Source organism: Schistocerca serialis, chromosome 2 (assembly GCF_023864345.2).
Source record: "Schistocerca serialis cubense isolate TAMUIC-IGC-003099 chromosome 2, iqSchSeri2.2, whole genome shotgun sequence".
Classification (NCBI taxonomy): Eukaryota; Metazoa; Arthropoda; class Insecta; order Orthoptera; family Acrididae; genus Schistocerca; species Schistocerca serialis.
In genome coordinates, this window is record NC_064639.1 from 476,502,164 (window position 1) to 476,525,761 (window position 23,598).

The window sequence follows — 23,598 nt, forward strand, 5'->3', positions numbered from 1 at the left end:
CCAGGGTTTCTCCTGGCCATAATCCGTAGATATCGGTCATCCACTGCAGTAGTAGACCTTGGGCGGCCTGAGTGAGGCATGTCATAGACACTTCCTGTCTCTCTGTATCTCCTCCATGTCGGAACATCATCGCCTTGGCTCACTCCGAGGCGCCTGGACACTTCCCTTATTGAGAGCCCTTTCTGACACAAAGTAACAATGCGGACGCAATCGAACCGTAGTACTGACTGTCGAGGCATGGTTGAACTACAGACAACACGAGCCGTGTACCTCTTTCCTGGTGGAATGACTGGAACTCATCGGCTGTCGGACCCCCTCCGTCTAATAGGCGCTGCTCATGTGTGGTTGTTTACATCTGTGAGCGGGTAAGGTGACATGTCTGAACAATCAAGGGGACTGTGTCTGTGATACAGTATCCACAGTCAACGTATATGTTCAGGAGTTCTAGTATCCGGGGCGATGCAAAACTTTTATTGATGTGTGTATAACAGAGCAGTGCATTGGCGGAGCTGTCATTTGTGTTTATGTGATTCATGTGAAAAGGTGTCCGACGTGTTTATGGCCGCACGACTGGAATTAACAGACTTTGAAGACGGGATGTCAGATGGGACTAGATGCATGGGATAATCCATATCGGAAATCGTTAGGAAATTCAATATTTCGAGATCCAAAGCCGGCGGTCTTCACTTAATGAGCAAGAACAGTCGCTTTTGCGTAGATTTGTCAATGCTAACAGAGAAGCAAATTGCGTGAAATAGCCGCAGACATCAATGTGGGACGTACGACGAACATATCGCTGGAGGCGATGGCCGAGCGGTTCTAGGCGCTACAGTCTGGAACCGCGCGACCTCTACGGTCGCAGGTTCGAATCCTGCCTCGGGCATGGATGTGTGTGATGTCCTTAGGTTAGTTAGGTTTAAGTGCTTCTAAGTTCTAGGGGACTGATGACCACAGCAGTTAAGACCCATAGTGCACAGAGCCATTTGACGAACATATGTGTTAGGACAGTACGGCGAAATTTGGCGTTATGGGCTATGTCGGCACACGACCGACGCGATTGCCTTAGCCACAATTGTTGGCGATTGTTTTGAAGAACATTCTGGACCATTCGAGCAAATGATTTGGCCACCCAGATTGGCCGACATGAATCCCATTGATGATATATTGAGTCCATGCCACACCGAGTTGCTTTACTACTCTGGGCAAAAGGATGTCTGGCACCATATTAGGAGGTACCCCGTGACTTTTGTCTCTCCAGTGTAAACAATTGAAATGAGATTGACGTGGTAATTGATTGGGAAACCGCGAGTGTTAACTAGCTCCTGCTGGAAGATGGACGCAGGTGTGACAGGACTGCGTCTTCCGGGCGCTGCATTCCACTAAGTCTGGGTGGGAGCCGCGGACGGAGCCGACCGGTCCCGCGGGTCGGGGTCGCGTAGCGGTTGGGCCAGGTCAGGGCGGCCGTGCCCGCTGCAGCCGCCGCCAGCAGAGGACCGCCACCCGGAAACATATTCACCTCGCCGTGCTACCGGAGCAGTCCGATTCGCCCAGCACTTCTCACTAATTTCGTGGGTTGCAGAGGCATTGCTTAAACAATTTATGAACAGATTATCAGTTTTGTGGATTCGAGAGCTGGTACAATATGACAGTCACTAACTGAGCACCGCAGGAAACATTTACCATTGGTGACGATGGTGAAGATGTTTGATTGTGGATCGCTCAACTGCGCAGTTATCAGCGCCCGCACAATTTACCAAACTTTGCTCAGTCCAATCTCGCCACTTTTATGAATGATGAGGAAATGATAACACAAACACCCAGTCATCTCGAGGCAGGTGAAGATCCCTGACCCAGCCCGGAATCGAATCCGGGACCGTGTGCTCAAAAAGCGAGAACGCGACCGAGAGACCACGATCTGCGGACACCATTGGCGAGCCTCTGAGGCAAAAGTTATACAGGATGTTCGGAAACTCCCGTTAGAAGCTTGTAGGACCTGTAGAGGGGAGTGAGTACATAACAGTGAAGAGCCAAAGACTCTGGTACACCTGCCTAATATCGTGTAGGACCCCCGCGAGCACGCAGAAGTGGCACAAAAGGACGTGGCATGGACTCGACTAATGTCTGAAGTACTGGAAAGAATAGACACCATGAATCATGCAGGGCTGCCCATAAATCCGTAAGAGTACGAGGGGGCGGAGACCTCTTCTGAACACCACGTTGCAAGTCATCCCAAATATGCTCAATAGTGTTCATGTCTGGGATGTTTGGTGGCCTGCTGAAGTGTTTAAAAACGGAAGAGTGTTCCTGGAGCCACTCTGTAGCAATTCTGGCCGTGTGGGGTGTCCTGCTGGAATTGTCCAAGTCCGTTAGAATGCACAATGGATATGAATGGATGCAGGTGATCAAACAGGATGCTTACCTGCATGTCACCTGTCAGAGTCGTATCTAGACGTATCAGGGGTCCCACATCGCTCCAACTGCACACGTCCCACACCATTACAGAGCCTCCGTCAGTTTAAACAGTCCCCTGCTGACATGCAGCGTCCATGGATTCATGAGGCTGTCTCCATACCGCACACGTCCATCTGCTCGATACAATTTGAAACGAGACCCGTCCGACCAGGCAACATGTTTCCAGTCATCAACAGTCCAGTATCGGTGTTGGCGGTCCCAGGTGAGGCGTAAAGCTTTGTGTATTGCAGTCATCAAGGATAGACGAGTGGGCCTTACTCTCCGAAAGCCTATATCGATGATTTTTCGTGGAATGGTTCGCACACTGACACTTGTTGATGGCCCAGCATTGAAATCTGCAGCAAATTCCGGAAGGATTGCAAATGTGTCACGTTGGACGATTCTCTTCGGTCGTTGTTGGTCCAGTTCTCGCAATATTTTTTTCGGCCGCAGCGATGTCGAAGATGTGGTGTTTTACCGGCTTCCTAATATTCACGGTACACTCATGAAATGGCCGTAAGGGAAAATCCCCACTTCATCGCCACCTCGGAGATGCGTTGTCCCATCGCTCGTGCGCCGACTTTAACACCACGTTCAAAGTCACATCTTGATAACCTGCCACTGTATCAGCAGTAACCGATCTAACAACTGCGCTAGGTACTTGTTGTGTTATGTCGGCGTTGCCGACCGCAGTGCCGTATTCTGCCTGTTTACATATCTGTGTATTTGAATACGCATACCTATACCAGTTTCTTTGGCGCTTCTGGATATTTTGAAGTGGAACCCCTGTCCGAGAACGAACCATTTCCGTTCTACAACCATTAGAAAACATGTTGGTAACTTTTACAAGTAATTATTAGGTGTGACCCGTGCAGCACTTGTTTTACAGCTCCACTCATTAACAGCCAAAGCAATTGCTCGTGTAATCATTGACGGGTTCTCTTCAGCGTGATGCAGTACGGCCTCTTTCAATTCAATGGGGCCAGTTCGAATTGCGTGCCCCGACCGGGACTCGAACCCGGGGTCTCCTGCTTACATGGCAGACGCTCTATTCGACTTTTTTTTTTAATTTCATTTTATTCGGTATTGTTCGTTGCGTTTGGTCTGGACGGACGTCACATGACATCCGTTCAAGTTGATCGTCGATTCCTTTTACTCTTTTTTTTTCTTATTACAGAGAGCCAGCGGCTCTCTGACAGTGCACCTTGAGCTACCGTGCCTGCGCCTGAGCCACCGAGGACACGGAGGATAGTGCGACTGCAGGGACTTATCTAATACGCCCCCCGTGAAACCCACATTCCCAACTTACTGTCCACACACTACATTTGTAGAGCCCCTGCCCACTATACTCATTACTCGCAGTAGTCAATCTACCGATTCGGACATGTCCGAAAGAACAGATACCAGCTGGATGTTGTGTCCGAGCGGTTCTAGGTGCTTCAGTCCGGAACCGCGCGACTGCTACGGTCGCAGGTTCGAATCCTGCCACGGTTATGGATGTGTATGATGTCCTTAGGTTAGTTAGGTTTAAGTATTTCTAAGTACTAGGGGACTGATGACCTCAGATGTTAAGCCCCATAGTGCTCAGAGCCATTTGAACCATTTTTGAACAGATACCATCTTCATATAAAATCGCATCAAGTTGGCCACTGTACCAGAGCGAGGACACTTTTTAATCCGCCGTGCGGATCCCGTCTGGGTCTGGCTTACTTCTGCGCATACGTACCGCTTTGTACATTTTTATATACCGGCAGATTGGTGTAAAAGCAGCCACAAGCTGGATAAAACCGTAGAGTATGGTAACGTTCCCTCGTTTCACATCGACTGTCACTATTTGCGCCGCGGCGACATGTAATTCTGTTCGCTCTCTGGCTTCGTCTCCCAGCCCTCGCCATCCCTCCTGTCTCATCCCACAACGCCCAATTGAAATAAAAATGAAGGAAGATTAGGGATTAACGTCCCGTCCATGACGTGGCCATTAGGCACGGAGTACAAGGTCGGGAAATTGGCCGTATCATTTCTAAAAGATCCAGTCCAGCATTCTCGTTAAGGAAAAAAACTGAACTACGATGGCTGGACGAGGATTTGAAAAGTGCTTCTTCCGATAAGCTAGTATCTTGCCCGAACTAGATGAAGCAATAGACTCGCTTCGAGAGGCACAATTGTCCTGCCATGCTCCTTTAAGACTGTGGCAATTTCCAGGATGTGACCGCGGGAGTTCACTTCCTTCGTCCTTACTGTGCACGAACTATTTCATGGTGAATTACTATACTTAAAGCCTCCTTTTGTGTTCCTTACTTTTCTTCTCTTATTTTTAAATGTTCATCAGTCATCTTGTTTGCTGTTATTACTGGGGAAACAAGTGCCAAACGAATACAGGTTTGTGATAAACCGTTGACTTGAGTGGGATTTTCATCTATACGTAATACGCACCATCACTGTCATCATCATTAGCAGCAGCAGGAGCTGCGATAGCAACCTTTTGACTTCCACCGCTTGAAAAACGCGTCTCCCTGGACATGACAGTACATTAGTGTTCAGTGATACGTACAGTATCTAAACTGCTCATGCATTCTAATTTCATCCACAAAGCCTTCAAAGGCTCTGTAGGCAACACGCATATATTGCTAGGAATATTAAAAGAGTCCGCAATATTCTGCTTTCACTGAGGATCATATGCATGTACTGTTCAAAGTAACAGCTACGCGCGCTACGGTCGCAGGTTCTGATCCTGCCTCGGGCATGGATGTGTGTGATGTCCTTAGGTTAGTTAGGTTTAAGTAGTTCTAAGTTCTAGGGGACTAATGACCTCAGCAGTTAAGTGCCATAGTGCTCAGAGCCATTTGACCCATTTGAATTTGAACAGTTACGCTCTACGGTGTCTCTTGCATGGTGAATACTGGACGCCCAGCTTGAAGCCCGGTTGGGTCAAGAGGCCGACCTGCAACACGGCGCCCGCAGTCGGCATCTGGCTAAAAGGGGCCGCAACCTCTGCGGCCGCAGCTTGGCCCGTGCGCGACGCAGGCTGGCGGGCCGCGGGTCCCGTTGTAACGGTGTCAGGGGGCCGCACGCTGTTATTGTTACGTCCACCCACGCAGCGGCGCCGCAGCATCTGGTGCTCCTCGGGCGGCAGCGTCGGCTCACTGCGCACGCGCAGTAGCCGGCAGGCGGCTCTGGGGCAACGCGCAGCCAGTGGATTGCGAGAGGCCGCGCTTAGCTGTTGCCCGCGCTACAGTCCGTCTTATGCATAGAAACGAAACTCAAATGTTTTTCAGGATTTAATCCATTCGCGATGGTGAGGCAACCACAGACAGAGAACAACATTTATTGGAGAAGGATCACGTGCGCACAGCCAATTTCTTGCACAGATACTTGCAGTCACTTGGGGCATTGGCTTACGGCTACACACACACACACACACACACACACACACACACACACACACACACAACTTTCAATATATACTATATTTGCTGTTGTACTGGACGAAATAACACTCGTCTGTACAGCGGTGGGTTCTTAGCTTTACGCCTGGAGGAGACCGAGTTGATACTGTAACACATGAAATGTTAGATCACTTTATTACAACTTGAGCAAAATAAAAAACTTAGCTTTGAAACTCTATAATGTCTACGGGAACGCCATGAGTATTTATTACTGTACGTTAACGTATCACTTGATACAGAATAATATGTCTCTTCTCTCAAAGTGCAATTGGCATGAATTTTTATGCAGAGTACCGTCTAATATAACTATCGCACTGCTGGCTCGGTAGAGAAACGATGCTGTCGTTTTCGGCGCTGATGACTGCTGACTGGGATGAGCGGTACTGCGTGTACTAATTTCCGAACTGTATGATGTTATTGTCAATGTTCGTGTAACACAAGAAATATTTAAGATGACTTATTCTCGGTATCAATTGTAAATGCAGCATACTCCATTCTTCTAACACGTCATGATGCTTTCTGATATGAAAGGTTGCAAATTAGAAAGTGCAACACCATAAAAGCCACCTAAATTGAGCTTTGCTATTTTCAATAAAAAGAAATGTACTTTTCCTGGGCGCCTTGGCCCCACATACTTTAGTTTTCTGAGGGCCTGTCTCTATTAGAATATTATGCTTCACGTACCTTTCGTCGTTTGCAGACGCGCAGTGCCGCTGTGCAACACGAAGCTGAAATGCTGTGTTAAAAGTGCACCGAAATCTGGACGGTTACGTGAAAGGCTTTGATTGTTGAGCGAATAATGTTAATTTCTTTTCAACTGCGAGTTTAAGCAGTCTAGCATGTTTGTGTTTAACGTATTAGACATGAAATGAAGCAAAGTTCAATGTCGCGCGCATTAAAATCCGACCAGCTTCATTTTTCTGTTAATGAGAAGAGAATCTGGACTTTCTGAGAGGTTCGCATTGAAATCTTGTAATAGAACTGATTAAAATTCTTTGAAAGCTATTTTCTATTTACATATGAATTACAATTATTTTTTATGTAGTGAATCGTGAGAGACTTGTTCCGTGCTGACTGCTCCAGGCTAACACAAAAACAATTTCTGCAATGAAATATTAATTCACTTTCAAGTGACACACGTAAGCAGATAATTCGCAGCGAGCGAGTTCCTATTTTTTAGCCGTGTGGCGTAATGAAAACCTTAAAATTATGTTCTCGCCCGTAATGGCGTCTTTGAAACAAAATCAGCTCAGTATATGAAAACTGCAAATTATTCAGTAATAATTATGGGATGCCTTTCCCTACACTGTTTAAAGGAAAACACAAGTTTACACTTTTATAAAATTAATTATTATTATTATCATAAGTATGCTTTTCCTTACAGTAATAGTAACAAACATATACCATTCTCATCACGAGTCGTAAATGGCGTCCTTCGACAATCAAGAACAAAACAAAGAGTAGTTAGTTTTTTCTCTTTCCTCCTCGTTAGAGGACTGTCTGTTCATTTTTATCTTTGTTCACAGATTATCCTTGCAATACATAGTTTTCGTATTAATAGTAATTTTCATTGTTCTTTTTCTATATTATTTTACAATATTTCACTGCAATAATCGCAACACATTGTCGTTATGGCTTTTATCAATATTTTCGTTATTACGATTGTTTTTATATCGTCGCACTAGTTTCGTATATTTTCACAATAACGTCATAGGGATGGCACATGTGCCCAGACTTAACAGTACGCAAGCTGATGCGGTGGCGTACGGAAACTCACCTGGGCGTGTCTACGCCGACTCCGCTCATTCGTCGCTGCGCCCGGTGATTGCGTATGGTTTCGTCGCGAGGTACCAACCTTCCCTTGGCACCACATCTGCGATTACCCATCACACATTGTGTTTATTGCGAGATTTTATCTTTCGATACTTCCTGGGTAAATAAAACAGTGTGTTAGAACGGGACATGTACCCGGGATATTGCATTTCGCCGGTACTGCGCTTACCGACTGAGCTACACAGGTACGATTAATGACCTCTTCCATCCTTCCTCTGTCACATCTTAAGTTGTGAGTGAGGAGGTACTGAGTGAAGTAAAGTTGTAATGGGGAGTGGTGAAGGGAGTCGTGACTTATAGCTTAGTTGGTAAAGGCTCTGCCGCGAAAAGCAAGGTCCCGCGTTCGTGACCCGTTCTGTCATATAGTTTTAATGTGCCAGGAAGAATCGTGAGGTAGAAAACATTCCCGCCGCCGAGGTCAACATGATATGTCTGTCCGTTCTGTCTTCAACAGTCGGATGACAGGCAGAGGGACAACTAATTGATTCTACGAGAGAATGGTTCCCAACCCATGGTCAGCGACGCACCAGAGGGCTGCGGGCAGCGTGGTACCGGGCCGTGAACGCTGGTCACAATCGAAGACAAGATAAAAATTATCGGGAGCTTCAAGAGTTTCACTCGTCACCCGTCAAGATCAGCGAGTACAGAATCAAATAAGAATTTAAATGCTCTATCAAGTAGGTGAAACTGTAGGCCGCTACAGGCGGCGCTACACGGCTGACGCGTGACCTCGCCTGGCTTTTCATGGCTTAAACACGTTAACATGTACAGTCCGATCGTAATTTGTGGGCTTGGCAGTTCCTCGGACACAGTTGTTCGCAAGAACGACTTGCTGGAATTTGCTCATTTATTATCCAGACATAACACGAAAGAAGGAAGGAAGATCGGTGTTTTACGTCCAGCCCACAGCTGAGAATATTAGAGCGGAGCTTTGCTCGGATTTCTTTGCTACTGGAGGGGAAGAAAGCGGCCATGTCCCATTTAAGGAACCACCCCGGAATTGCATCAGCGACCGCAGAAACCTGTGTTTGGAAGGCCGACCTAAGAATTAAACCCGAGTCTCTCGAATGCGGGTTGAGGTCGTTGGCCACTACATTATCTCGCTCAGTTCCCCTGGAGATAATGATGAATTATTATACACTGAGTTTTTTTCGTATTTGTCTGCTAATGGAATTTGTATTCGCTCAGGTTTGGAGAACTGATATTGAGATAGGTATTGGCGTTTCGGCACGTGCAACTATTTTTATAGCTAAGAAGTTGAAAAATAAAGAGAGAAAAAAGAGGTAAGTGTTACTGAATATTGCTTGTAATTTTCACGGGTAAAATTTCAGAATACTCGAAAAGTCATTGTGTTTATTAATTGTGCAATGTTACAGCTGACGTTTGACACCTGTGCATCGTTCATCGTCTTCCACAGTTTTATACGCAACTGCAACACAGGAAGCATCAACGCCGGCATATTTTATTTGCAGACGCGGATTTCGTGAAATTTGGAAGCTGCAGATACATAATGGAAACAGTACGGATCACTGCAATGACACAGGTTGTAGCGATTTGGAAATACTGTTTTCTCTGTTGATTTCGTTAAAAATGCTTATCTCTGACTGATAATCACTAACAACTGAGACATAGAAAACTCTAACAACTGAGATGCACTTGTCGTACAATTAGAATTGAACGTTGTAGTGTCCCAGTATGTCAAAACATATATAACAGTGACATAGAATTTTGTGAAAATATAAACAAACTCGTTAAAGAAGGGATACGTTAACACGAAATCAAAGACAATGAGTGACGCGTATATATGACGACGGCGAGAGCGCGGTTTGCACTGTTACGGTCACGCCACGGACGTCTGTGAACACTGCCATTTAAGTTCCTGTAACAATACTTCCAATCACGTTGTTGCAATCACGGGCCAGCTACGACACTGTTGCATCACTTATATGTGTGAATACACCTTCAGTCAGTGACTGAGTGCTGTATCATAGGGTTGTGTCTGATTTTAGTTACTGCTACTTCACGTCAATATGGATGCTTGTTTTGGGACGGGACGAAGCAATGAATGCGACGTCATATTATGTAAGTAGTGAGATTGTCAATATCGGGTCCAATTAGTAGAAAAATACCAAAAAAGGTAAAAACATATTTTCGTAAATATAACTCCATTTTCTCAAACCTAGGGCTTGTGTATTCTGGTTCCGAGGTAGAGCCCATGTGTGTGTGTGTGTGTGGGGGGGCGGGGGGGGGGAGGTTGTTTTGTAAAGGTATGCAACGAATAACGAATATATTCAACTATCAAAACTAATAAATATCCTGAAAGTGTAGGAAAGTCTCTCGATTTCTTTCAGGCCATTAAAGAAAGTTTTTTCTGCGACTAAATCCATGATGGAAAAGTCTTCAAAACGGAACATACTAAGTACCAGAGATTCTTACGAGTTATCTTTGTTAACTGCAAAGAATGGGTCTCCTCACACCGTGGGAGAAGAAGTTTGTGGAAAAATGTACACAAAACTTGCATGGAATTCCTTTATCAAATAATAATGTGAGGACACGAACTGATGAAATGTTGGAATCTGTCATTGCTGCTTTGAAACAAAGCGAATATTTTTCGCTGCAGCTTGATCAGATTAAAGATGTTGCTGACCAGGCTAATTTATTAACCTATGGTCGTGTTGAATGGCAATACTGGAGAAGACCTGTTTTTCTGCCAATATTTCTCCACAAAAACAAATTTCGAGAGAAGTTTCAAATATGTTGACAAATATTCATTCGTAAATTCGTGGCACATGATGTGTCTAGTTTTCACACTATCCTATTTGTCGGTGTTAGGTCATTTGCCTCCGTCGTTCAGTGAACAAACTCCAGTGTACATACAGAGGCTTTTGCAGTAAGGGTTGAGACGAATGTTCGAAAAAGTTCTAGACGATGTAGTGGAAAACTTCAACTTTATTAAAGCAAGACCTAAAAAAATGAAACTGTTTGGTGTTTCGAGTGATGAAATGGCCAGTGAACGTGCACAGGTTCTTCTTCACTGCGAAGTTCCGTTACTGTCGGGGAGTAGTATTGTCAGGGTGGAGACTGTGATGGAAAACTTGCAAGTTCCTACTTAGAGTGCGTGACCGATGTAAATTGGTTCATACGGTTGACATGTTTGCTGATATTTTCGGTGCCCTCGACGTTCTTAACTCTGCAGAGCAAGGAGCTTCATAAGTTTCTTTTAGGAACTACTTGCCTACAGTTTTCGGCGAAATCGAATGCATTAGAAATCTCTTTGAAGAAAATTGCTTAAAAAATTGAAATTTTCATCAAGTGAGGAAGACTCGTTAACTGAAACGTAGCCTGACCAGACTGTAAAGTCGATGTTTGAAACAACACGATTGGTCTCTTTCTGGATAAGTGTTCGGCAATGGTATCCAGCAATTGCCAAAATTATACAGAGATACTTGATGGGCTTTTCGACAAGCTGTCTATTTCAACAAGCCTTGTCAAGTTAACTCGACAAAAAAAAATGTACAGGTATAGACTGAATGTAGAGAGTGACTGGAGGCTAAAATTAACATTTTTAATCCGGATAATGATTCTTTCTTTGGAGGCAAACGATGTCAAAAATGTCATTCAGTTCTTTTTAACATTGACCACGTTTTGAGTTTACATATATCTGTGATACCTGAATGCATGCAATAAAAATCTTTCCTTATTAAAAAAAACCATTTTTCCATCCTTGTACAGTAACTTTTACTAATTAGGCATATATATGTATATAAAGGTTGGGGACTGCTGCTATAAGGGTTCCGTTTTTACCGATTGAGGGAGAGAAACCTAAAAACGATCGAACAGCAATTCACGATTTCATCAAAAGTAAATCAGGGGAATAAATTAACGATGAGACACTCCTAAGTATACTTCATAGTGAAGTAAAAGGTTGAGCGATGATTTTCGGGGGAAATGTTACAGAATACTGGAGGTCGTTTATTTAAGAATTTAAGATAATTTTAGATTAATTACAAATCAAATATGCACCCTCTTTAATGAAACGTGACATGGACAGATAAATGAAGTCGGTCTAATGGTTACCCGAGAAGATCGGTTTATTGTCAGCTTTTGAATAAAAGATAAATAATACTTCTCCCGCTAGGCCGCAAGGTGCGTCACCCCCTAACGCCCATTCATCATAAAGAGCTTCACCAGTTACTGTATTCGATGTTCGTTCAGTTTGACAGAAATATAAGCCACAGTCTTTGACCCATTCTTACGCCTTACTGATGACTTATCTTTCATTTCTAAACTAAATGGCCACTGCCCGTAACAGTAACGTAACCTAAAATCATATGCGTTCTTTGAGGTTTTTCCCGCATCTCTATCAGAGCAACTTGGTGGGAACACACCTTCATGGGATGGATTGCTAAGATAATGCTGTTTCAGAAAAGTCGAAATTATTTCAGTCTAATGCTATAATTGCGAAAGAAATTATGAAAATAATTGTATCTTCGATTGTTAACGGAAAATATTACACAAAGGAGTGACCAGCAGGGTCACAGGAGACACTGTACAGTGGAGTGTTTGTTAAGAAAGAAAAAGGCAGCTTCTAGGGTAGAGATAAAGTGAAATATACGAGGGCGTGCTGAAAAGTAATACCTTCGATTTTTTTATTTATTTCTCAAAATCGGTCGGGGTACTACATGTCATTCATACTACTCGGTCGACTTTCCCGCGTCGCTGATGCAGCCTGAAGCGTTCTGCTGCTAAAAGGCTCGGAACTGTAGCGTGTAACGAGGCCGTGTGTAACGTGAATGAGTGACAGCTCAGAAAACTGAAAGCACGAATTCGAAGAGTTCGTCACACGTGGAGCACCCTTTCCTTCATCATGACAATGCCAGACCTCACACGAAGGCTGCGACATCTGCAACAATCCGATGACTCGGATTCACTGTCGTCGATCATCCTGCATACGGTCCGGACTTGGCCTCATCCGGTTGTCATCTGTTTCCAAAACTTAACGCCTTCCACGACATCACTTTCTTAATGATGAAGCGGTACAAGCAGATGCGAGGTTGTGGCTCCTTCAACAAAGTACAGCATTCCGCAGCAGCGGTATCAACAAATCTGACTCTTGTTGGGAGAAATGTGTTCGTCGCCAGGGTGACTATGTTGAGAAACAAATATGTAAACACTAAGAATAAAGATGTCGAATTTTAATAATGCTCGTTTTATTTTAAGAGCTTCAGGAGTTTTCAGGTAAAAAGTTCGGAGACACTGCTGTTCAGCACGTCCTCTTACGTTGTATTAGACATGGACAAAACAACAGAAACATATGAAACTTCCTGGCAGATTAAAACTGTGTGCCGGACCGAGACTCGAACTCGGGACCCTTGCCTTTCACGGGCAAGTGCTCTACCATCTGAGCTACCCAAGCTTACAGAAGCTCTCCTGCGAACCATACAGAACTAGCACTCCTGAAAGAAAGGATATTGAGGAGACATGGCTTAGCCACAGCCTGGGGGATGATTCCAGAATGACATTTTCACTCTGCAGCGGAGTGTGTGCTGATATGAAACTTCCTGGCAGATTAAAACTGTGTGCCGGACCGAGACTCGAACTCGAACACGAGTCTCGTCCGGCACACAGTTTTAATCTGCCAGGAAGTTTCATAGCAGCGCACACTCCGCTGCAGAGTGAAAATCTCATTCTGGGAACAGAAAAATATACTGGCAAACATTGAAAACTAAGGAGACGGACACCAGTGAACCGTAGACGATTGAGCCTCCGAGTGCGACGCACATCGATGGGATGGCGGATATTAGTTGTTAAACAATCGGCAGAACGAGGTTTTGTGCCCAGCGAAACTAAAGCTAGGAAAACTGGAAATATCTTTGATTTTTTCATGCTCTCGAAACCCATAGCAGCAATAGCAACAATAACAAAGCCAAATTAAGAAGAATATGTTCTTCTTTTGTTGTAGTTCTTTACCTGTCATCACGTGTGTGTGTATGTGTGTGTGTGTGTGTGTGTGTGTGTGTGAAAGAGAGAGAGGGGGGGGAGGGAGAGAGAGGGGGGGGGGGTCGGAAATCGAGAGAGGGGGGTAGGGGGGAGGAGAGGAGCTGCAATCATTCTCACTTAGTTACTCGTTACATTCTGAATAGCGTTTTCTACCCTATGGACACCTACATCTACATCCATACTCTGCAAACCACTGTGAAGTGCATGGCAGAAGGTGCTTAACTTTGTACTACGTATTGCAGTTTCTGCACGTTCCACTGAGGTGTGCCGTGTAAGAAGAATGAGTGGTTAAATGTCTTTCTGTGCGCAATTAGTCTATTTTTTCGTGGTTCCTACGGGACGACACATAGTACCCTGTAGTGCGTTCCTAGATTCTTCGCCTAATAGACCTACTGGTTCTAGAAACTTTGTAATTAGGCTTTGGCGACATCTACCTGGCAGTTCAGGTTCTTCATCATGGCGCTCTCCCATGAGCCAAATATAACCGTGATAACTCATGCTCCCTTTCTGTGAATAGGTTCAGTACACCCATGTTCGTCCTGTTGGATATGGGTCCCACACATAACAGTTTTCTTGGACAGGCTGCTCAAGTAATTTGTAATCAATCTCCTTCCGAACACTACGTCTTGGCACTGTCCTACCAATGTACCAAAACTTGCCACCTGCATTACCTTCGGCTGAGACTACCTGACCATTTGATTTCATATTATCACAAACCGCTACAGCCTGGTGCTTGTATATCGGTATGAGTTGATTGATTCCAATATTAATTCATTGATGTTGTAGTAAAGCAATTCTTATTTCTGCATTTTTTGAAGTAAAAAAAATCCGCAAATCTGTACATTTAGAGCAAGTGCAATACTTCCCGTTTTGTTCCAGGTTCCTGTTTTCTTAGAACTCCAATGCGTTTGCCATCTACGTACGCTGCGTAAGCATCCCGACGCAGTTAGGTTCCGTAATTTATCTGCCTGAGCGTGCAGCTCTGCAAGCGGATATTCCGTTATTTCCGTAGCCATACTGGTCGTATCTCTCGTGTGACGCGCTTGCTGTTGATATATGGGAGAAACGTCCTGCTTGCGGTGTACCCAAGTCCTACAGAACCGGCATACTGAGATCGAAAACATTGCTTCAGGCTCGGGCACAATAGCACTCGCAGTGATACAACAACTGGAATTCAGTTCCCCAGGAAACAAAAAGTAGATATCTTCGTAGTTGAGAAAGAGCCGAATTAAAACGCAATCGTGTTTATATACATTTGCAGAATGGCTATTATGACGCAGTACCACTATTAGACTGACTTAGTGGGGCGGAGTGAGCTTCATTCTTGTCGGTTAAGTACTGGTGTAAAGTATATATGCAGACTGAAGCGAGAAACGAAAATTTGTACCAAGGCCGGGACTTATTCGTCGCTTCATTCTGCATCATAGACGTCTGAGACGTGGAAAGGTTTCTGTAACCATATAATTTATTTACACTGGTCTTATTGTTCGACCATGACAATAGAACCTTCCCTCACTTTATAGTTTGTACATAATTTTTAAATTTCTCTTGATCGAAAAGTATTTGAACAGAATTACCGGTTCCAGCTATATAATAACCATCTTCAGAATTAAAAGGAAAACGTTGCTGTCTACTGCAATAAGGTATTAAAAACAAAGGATAGAAATGTGATATAAAGACAATATACATCTCATTCTCTTCACTGCAACAACCATGTAAACGTAATTAGTCAAAACTGCCATGCATGTTTCAACCGGTTATACACGTTTATAGCATGCAAAGCTATCCTAGACGTCGTTGATGCATGCATAATATACAGATAATTACACAAAGTTATTAAAAGAAGGTTAATTTAAAAGCACAGTTCATTAAAATATTTTCAGTTGTAATTATTTAAGCAAAAGATTTTTTTTTTCATACTTAGCCATTGGAGAAATCTACTTGTCTTCTGACAGTTTAAAAGTTGGTCAGAATTTAACAAAACATTCAGAAATAAGAAGTGAGTACAGGAATCATTTTAAAATTGAATAAATCATGATAGCTCTAGAATTAGCATTATATAGGAATTTATATAGTTTCTGTGGCAGCGATTCGTTGCCACTTATACTTTAATGTATTTCTATACATAATAGAGCGACGTAATTATTCAATATACGACGATAGCAAAACATCGGATCTATCAAGTTTTACATGAAGTCTGAAATTATGACTTCATTCCACCCAAAATATTTTACTACAAGGGCAAACACTGTTGTAAACTGTCGTCATAAGTAAGCATAAAGCTTTCAAAATTTAATTAATTCCTGAAGTAGCGCCAGTGGTATATCCACAAATACGTGGAAGTACTAAACGAAATTTTTAGTTTAATAATCATCACCATCACCGCCACCACTACGATCAATCAGGAAGATGTGTTCCACATTTCATGTTGCCCGCTTAGCTCACCTTGTTCTCTTCAGTCTCTGACTGTTGCTTCAAGAATGACGTCGTATATTGACTATTATTTTACGTTTTGAGCTTTTTTACATTGCTTCATTACACTAAACTTTAATGGTACAAGTGCTGTATCCTAAGGTGGGAAGCATCCACATGCCTGAAGAGCTTCTGAGGAAAACTGAAAAAACTCACATAGCATGAACAAAAGCAACATCAGCCCTGATACATCAAAAGAGAAGGTGTCCCAAATGCCGGACAGCCGGTTGTAAAATCCTCGCCACATAATTTTCAGGCCGTAGCGACTGGCTCAGCCTTTTACAGCGGAAATTTGCTAGCTGCTGGGAATTTGTGATTTGACATACCTGGGATCCGAATTAATTAGGAGACTGGGGAAGTTTAATGGTGAGTTATATTCTACTACAGTCCATAAACTTGTAGCGGAGAGTAGCCTTCACTGACGAGTTAATACTACTTATATACAAGGATAGTAATCAGTGAGTGCAAGAATAAACAAGTATAGTTACGAAAAGGACTTAAATGAAACGTGGGTTATTAACATGCTGGAGAGAGCTGAGAAAGTCCTCACTTGCTAGGGAGAGAGCTAAACCCATGAGATAGCGACCACGGCGACAAGAGGGGATATGTGGGGTCACTACTTATCACACGGAGGAGGGCGTCGCCTCACGACAACAGCCCGACGTAGTTGAGCGCGTGAGTGAAAATGGTGACGCCTACACTGTTAAGGTAATGAACAGGCAAACTGTACTCTCATGCAAGCCGGCAAGTGCAGAGGGCATATAATGTCCTCGTCGGAGTCGTTTTGCTGCTGCCGTTAGTGTGAAAAGAAGCCGGTAAACTGGGCTGGGGCGGTCGCACTCTCAGGTTTTATGACCTTGGAGCACTCCATCACTGCAGTGAGCTTCTCACCTCAAAAAAATGGAACCACTACCAACTGCTGGAAGGGACAGAGGCCAAGAACTGCCTGCTGGGACTTAGAGAAGCGACAACATCTTTTGTCCACAGAGGTTTCACCTTCTGCCTTGGCTCCAACCTTCAAAACTTGTGCCGCCCCGAGGAAGAAGAACAACCGTTTCAATTTGTAACTGTATTTAAGAGTTTCGCCTTCTTGAGCAAGTAATTACATCATCTATAAGAATAAAAATTAAATGCTGTTCTTTGTTAAGCACATTAATTGGGAAGGCCTCGACCAATATGGCTAATTTTCTTTAAATGTTTGTAGTAGTCCGAACACGAATTTTTAAGGAAGAAAATTGGAAAATTTGCCGATAAAATTGCAAAATTTGAGGAAACCTGTGATTAATTGAGAAGGCCTGGACCAATATGGCTAATTTTCGTTAAATGTTTGTAATAGTTCGAACAAGAACTTTTAAGGAAGAAAATTGGAAAAGTTGCCGAGAAAATTGCAAAATTTGAGGAAACCTGTGATTTCTTCTGTGGTATTTTCGTATGAAATCGACACCATAACTCATGATTCGAACGATGGATATGCGTAGTTCTTTTTTTGATTTGTTCGTTATGGTCCTGGAAAAGTTACCAGAAAAAATGGCACAATTACAAAGAAAGTCCGATAATTCCGTCAAACTGCAAAAATTACAAATTTTGTATACACTCTCGATCATAACTGACAATAGGAGCGATGTATTTGGCTGATTCTTTTTTTGCTTTATTCGTTATGCTCCTGGGAAAATAATAACTCAAGTGAATGTTTTCGACCGAAAAAAATCTGCAATATATGGAGAAAGGTCTGGAAAAACATATTCCAGCCTAAATTAAAATAAAATTTGTTTTTACTTTTCTTGTTGCATCGTGATCTGTCCAACAAATTTAGTTATTTTATTTCTATTCCAATTCCAATTTATTTCGCTACTACATGCACAAACACCGTGTCACAGCTGATTGTCAAATTGTAAATCATGCCAATCGTTTATACACTGGCAAGAAATTGCTTCGGCTGTTTATTTTCAGTGGAACTGTGATTCTGTTATCACAATCGATTCATGAAATGAATTAAGTTTCAACAAATTTACAGTTTTAACTACGAAACTCTGTTAGTTTTGAAACGCAAACGGCTATATAGTAACAACAAAGTGAATCGATTGTCCATTTTCGATTGAACTGTGATTGTTCGCATCGCACATTGCGACCCAACCGACAAAACTGAATCTAATAAGACAACTTAATCGCACTGCAGTGACGCCAATAAGACGAAGCAATTTAGAATTTGCAATGTTACAAAACCAATTTTCGATCTAATCGAACTGTAGAACAACACGAAGAGCGGAATGAAATTGAACGGATTCGATTATCACCAATACGTTCAGCAATTACACAAGAATAAAGATAAAATGCAAACGAAGATAATATGCGTCGATTCATGAAATGGATTAAGTTTCGGCGTTTTTATCTCAAACGAATTTACAGTCTTACCTACGAAATTCAGTGAGTGTTGAAACGGCAGCCGGCCGTTTGGCCTAGAGGTTCTAGGCGCTTCAGTCTGGAACCACGCGACCGCTACGGTCGCAGGTTCGAATCCTGCCTCGGGCATGGATGTGTGTGATGTCCTTAGGTTAGTTAGGTTTAAGTAGTTCTAAGTTGTAGGGGACTGATGACGTCAGATGTTAAGTCCCACAGTGCTCAGAGCCATTTGAACCATTTTTTGAAACGGCAAACGAAAACGAAAACGAATGGGACGTCATTTGTCAACAGAAACAACTCGCGCGCAATAAGACAAATAGTGCAATAAGACAAATAAATGTTGCGTTGAATACTCATCTAACTGCATTCCGTTACGTGACAACTGATTATAGTGCAGACCACTCAGACTGATTTAGAGGATATGAGCTTAGAGTGCGGAAAAGAAGATGGAGCAAGAGGGAGCAAGGAGGTGATGGACAGAGAGGGGGGAAAAGTACATGGACAGACAGAAGGGACTGGAGAAGATGAACAGCGTGTGGGGAGAGGAGGAGATGGGCAGAAGGGAAAGGAAGAGATGGATTAACAGAAGAGTGGAACGAACATATACTCGGGTAACGCCGGGCACTTAGGTACTTTCGGAATCACGAATACTGTTCCTCAGCAGGCCAGGAATCTGTCTATTCCCTCTCTTTTCTCTCAGGAATTGTTTATAAAGGTTTAATTTGAACTTAAAATTTGGAAAACCTCGAAATATAATTGGTACTCTGATGATAAGTTCACCAGAGAGTCAATAATTAAGAATGGGTCAGGGATCTGCATTGATAGGTATTTCTTTTCTTTTTCTTTTCCTTTTGCCGTGTTTCCCGTGGATACGCAGGGTCGGCATGGTTAATCGGATGTGGCAATGTTAGTTGAAGGGGTGGCTGGATGCCCTTCCTGACGCCACCTCGTACCTCTCAGGAAGGAATTAGTGTACCCCAACTGTCTGTGACTAGTGTAATCCATGGAATAGTGCGGAAGTGTTCAGATGTCTGCGAGCCGTGTAACTGAAGCAGGACGTGGGGACCAGCCCGGTATTCACCTGGGGGATGTGGAAAACCGCCTAAAAACCACATCGAGGCTGGCCGACACACCGGCCCTCGTCATTAAGCAGCCGGGCGGATTCGATCCGGGGACGGCGCGCCTACGCGAGTCCAGGAAACAGCGCGTTAGCGCGCTCGGCTAACCTGGCGGATCTGCATTGATAGGTATTGGTTACTAATTATTCGCGGTTTACAAAACTGTTGGTGGATTCGTGACCACTTGTTGACGTATTAGCGGTTGGATTTTGTCTCGAGAAAAATCGTTAAACAAATGTCGACTGAAAATCGCGAGACGAGAGCTAGGGCTTTCTCTGATAGTGGTCTCTCAGGGACACCTCCCGATGCGTGGCAAGCTTGTCAAGGATTACAGTGCGTTCTGTAAATGAACTCCGAATTTGGAAGAAACATAGTTTTTTTCTTATGACGTAGGAAGTTCGTCTGTATTCGAAGTAAAGTAAACTCCTAGCAAAGCCCTTGTCAACGAAAGCAAGAGGATTACTCAAAAAAACGTTTTACAAATCCATCAAATCTATCAGATTGAGACTTCATCCTTTACAAGCTTCTTTTGTCCCCCCTCTCTCTTTCTTTCCGTCTTGGTATCTTTCTCTACTTGCTGAGACGCGCCCCAGATTTCCAGAGGTTCGCTTCAAGGACCAAATGAAAGGAATGCCTTCCTCCTTTAAAGCCACCATTCATCCGATGAAAACGTTCTATCGGACAAAGGAGACTGCCGCACAGCACCCTCTGGGAATGTCGCCCTGTACGCCGCCTTCCTTACAAATGGGGCGTTTTCGAAGCGCTGTGAAGCAATTTGCTGCCTGGAAGCTGACGCGAGTTCCGCACCCACGCTTAGGCGCTAACCTCTGTGTGAGGGAGGGGGAGGGGAGGGGCTGAGGAAAGTTATGGCTCCCTCGCTCGCTTCAATAGAATCAGGCTTCCTTTCAAAGTGACTTATGGCGAGCGAAAGAAATCTCATTTTTCTGCGTGAAAATATTTGAGCTGGGTTGCGAAAGATAAAAATTCCATTTTGATGCAACCATTAAGATGTCATCTGAAATCCGCTGTGTTTTATATGTTATCATTACTGGGTGTCCTTCATTAAGTTAACTCGCTGACTATTGAAGAAAAGGTATTAACTTTTTCCGGAAGAAGGTGACACGACATGGTGAATGCTGCGTCATTACTACTAGAGGACTTCAAAAAGTAAGTTACATGTTTCTTCCCACGCTAAGACCATTGCGCAACAAGAGTGGCACACCGTCACAAGAAAGTACATGTTTCTTACGGACACAGTTCTGCTGCGGTACGGATAGTAGGTGCGTCACAATGTGGGAGTGAAATGGTGCGGCAACTGGAAACGTGCTCCAAAGGTTAAGTGTGCGGGTCAGTGCTATTCTTTTGGGCAAAACGTTTGAATTTCACACAGATTGACGGTGAAATTCTGGCGGTGTGTGGACCAAATGTAGTGTCATGTCCAGCCGTAGTGACAAGTTGCCAACGAGCAGACCAAGGCCGCACAGACGCGGATGATGATGATCGGGAAGGAACTGATCCACGATGCGAGAAGGAATACAATACATTTTTCCCATTTGACTTGTACAGCCTGGCTATATATAAACGCTGGTAAAGTTAGAAAGAAAAAAATGGTTCAAATGGCTCTGAGCACTATGGGACTTAACATCTGAGGTCATCAGTCCCATAGAACTTAGAACTACTTCAACCTAACTAGCCTAAGGACATCACACACATCCATGCCCGAGGCAGGATTCGAACCTGCGACCGTAGCGGTCGCGCCGTTCCAGACTGTAGCATCTATAACCGCTCGGCCACGCCAGCCGGCGGTGAGTTTTTGGTTTTACGTACTGACTGTCTGTTGTAGCTATGTTTTCATTAGTTCATTTCATCATCATTTGACACTGTAGACACACACGGAAAAATTAATGATAATGCTGAACAGTTTAAAAACTTTGTTTCGAGCTGTTAATCTCGAAGCACGGCTCAGTGCAGAGTCCCGCGTCTATATCTACAACTACGTACATTCAACTACACTGCAATTCACAGTTAAGTGCGTGACAGAGGATTCTTCGAACCCCCTTCAGACCATTTCTTTACCGGTCTACTCTGGAATAGCACGCGGGAAAAAGGAACACTAAAATCTTTCCATGCTGGCTCTTATTTGTCTTATTTTATTACAACGATGATTTTTCCCTATGTAGGTGGGAACCAGCAAAATATTTTTGCATTCGGAAGAGAAAGCCGGTGATTCGAAGTTGGTGAAAGGATTCTGGCGCAACGAAAACCGTATTTGTTTCAATGACTGGCACCCCTAACTTATATCCTTGACAGACTCACCCCTATTTCGTAAAAACGAGCTGCCCTTCTTTGAACTTTTTCGATGTCCTCCGTCAATGTCATCTGGTAAGGATACCATACCCCACAGCGATCGTCTAGCAGAGGACAGACAAGCGTAGTGTAAGTTCTCTCTTCGTTAGACCTATTGCATCTTCTAAGTGTTCTGCCAGTAACTCACGGTCTTTGGTTTGCTTTCCCATTAACATTGTCTACGTGATTATTCCAGTTTCAGTTAGTCGTAATTGTAAACCCTAAATATTTAGTTGAATTCGCAGTCTTTAGCTTTGTGTGATTTATTGTGTAACCGAAATTTAACGGGTTACTTTAAGTGCTCATGTGGATGAAATCACCACAGAGACGATTACCAATTTTCGCATCATACTGATATCTTGTCTAAATACTCTTTCAGTTGATTTTGATCATATGATGACTTCACAAGATGGAGTATTACTTCTGTTTGACTCATCGACTTTCCGTCAATTTTTACGAACTGTGCGTTTCTGACAGGAAAACACGAATCCAACTGCATAACTGCGACGATACTCCGTAGGAACGCAGTTTGATTAGAAGTAGCTTTTGAGGAACATTGTTAAAAGCCTTCTAGAAATCTAGAAATATGGAATCAATTTGAGACGAACTGTCGATGGCACTCGTTACTTAATATGAATTAAGAGCTAGTTGTGTTTTTGAATGACTGCCTCTGCTGACTATTTGTCAACAAATCACTTTCTTCGAGATAAGTCTATGTTCGAAAAACCTACTGAAAATCGACGCTAGCGATAAGGGTCATTATTCGGTGGATTACATCACATATTTGGACGCGCAACTAGTCCAGCAACACCTGTTCAGACATACGACGTCATTTCGACGGTCTAAACAACTGTTGTTATGAAACAGCTGCACACAACTGGTTCATTATCACAAAATTCTCTACAGAAAGGAAGTGCTCTTCAGAACCATCAAACAACACGAACGTGCAGCAGGAAGTGATGAAGATCACATTAACTGCACCGTCTGTTTGCGATTATGTACTATCGGTGACCGTCATATGACGGCCCTCTTAGCGAGGGTGCACTCTCGTAGGTGCCTCGTATGTCGGGTCTCGTCTTTGTGGGCGTAGTTTACAGGCTGAAATAATTAATAACATACCGTCCCTAATCAATATTGCTTTCTTTTTAACATTTGGCGCCTTTCGGGTTTATAGACATTTTCTCAAGGAGTGGATTTTATTTTTTATCACTAAAGCGAAGTGAGCATCATCTTAATGTCTCTCGAGCGTCATTTCGAGGCTTTGAGAGCCTTCTGGGAAAAAGAAACATTTTATATGTATACTATGCCCTGCTTTTGAGTGCATCCCAGCGTAGATAAATAATAAAATAACTAAACAAACACTTATTAATTCTTTTATTATCATTAACTTACCGAAACTAGGTAGCATTTGTGACAATGTGCAACTGAGACTGTTAAAATAATTTTTTCTACGAAAGATAATACCACATCAGATTACGTTCATATGTCATGGATCACATCAGCTGGCTTGAAACTTGAATCTTATATATGAT

General features: G+C 43.4%; 1 protein-coding gene across 1 annotated transcript in view; it reads left to right on the forward strand.

Annotated features, from left to right (window-relative positions):
• LOC126457402 (SH2 domain-containing protein 4B-like) overlaps positions 1–23,598 on the forward strand; it is a 606,090-nt gene that overhangs the window by 155,114 nt on the left and 427,378 nt on the right. The window lies entirely within an intron of this gene.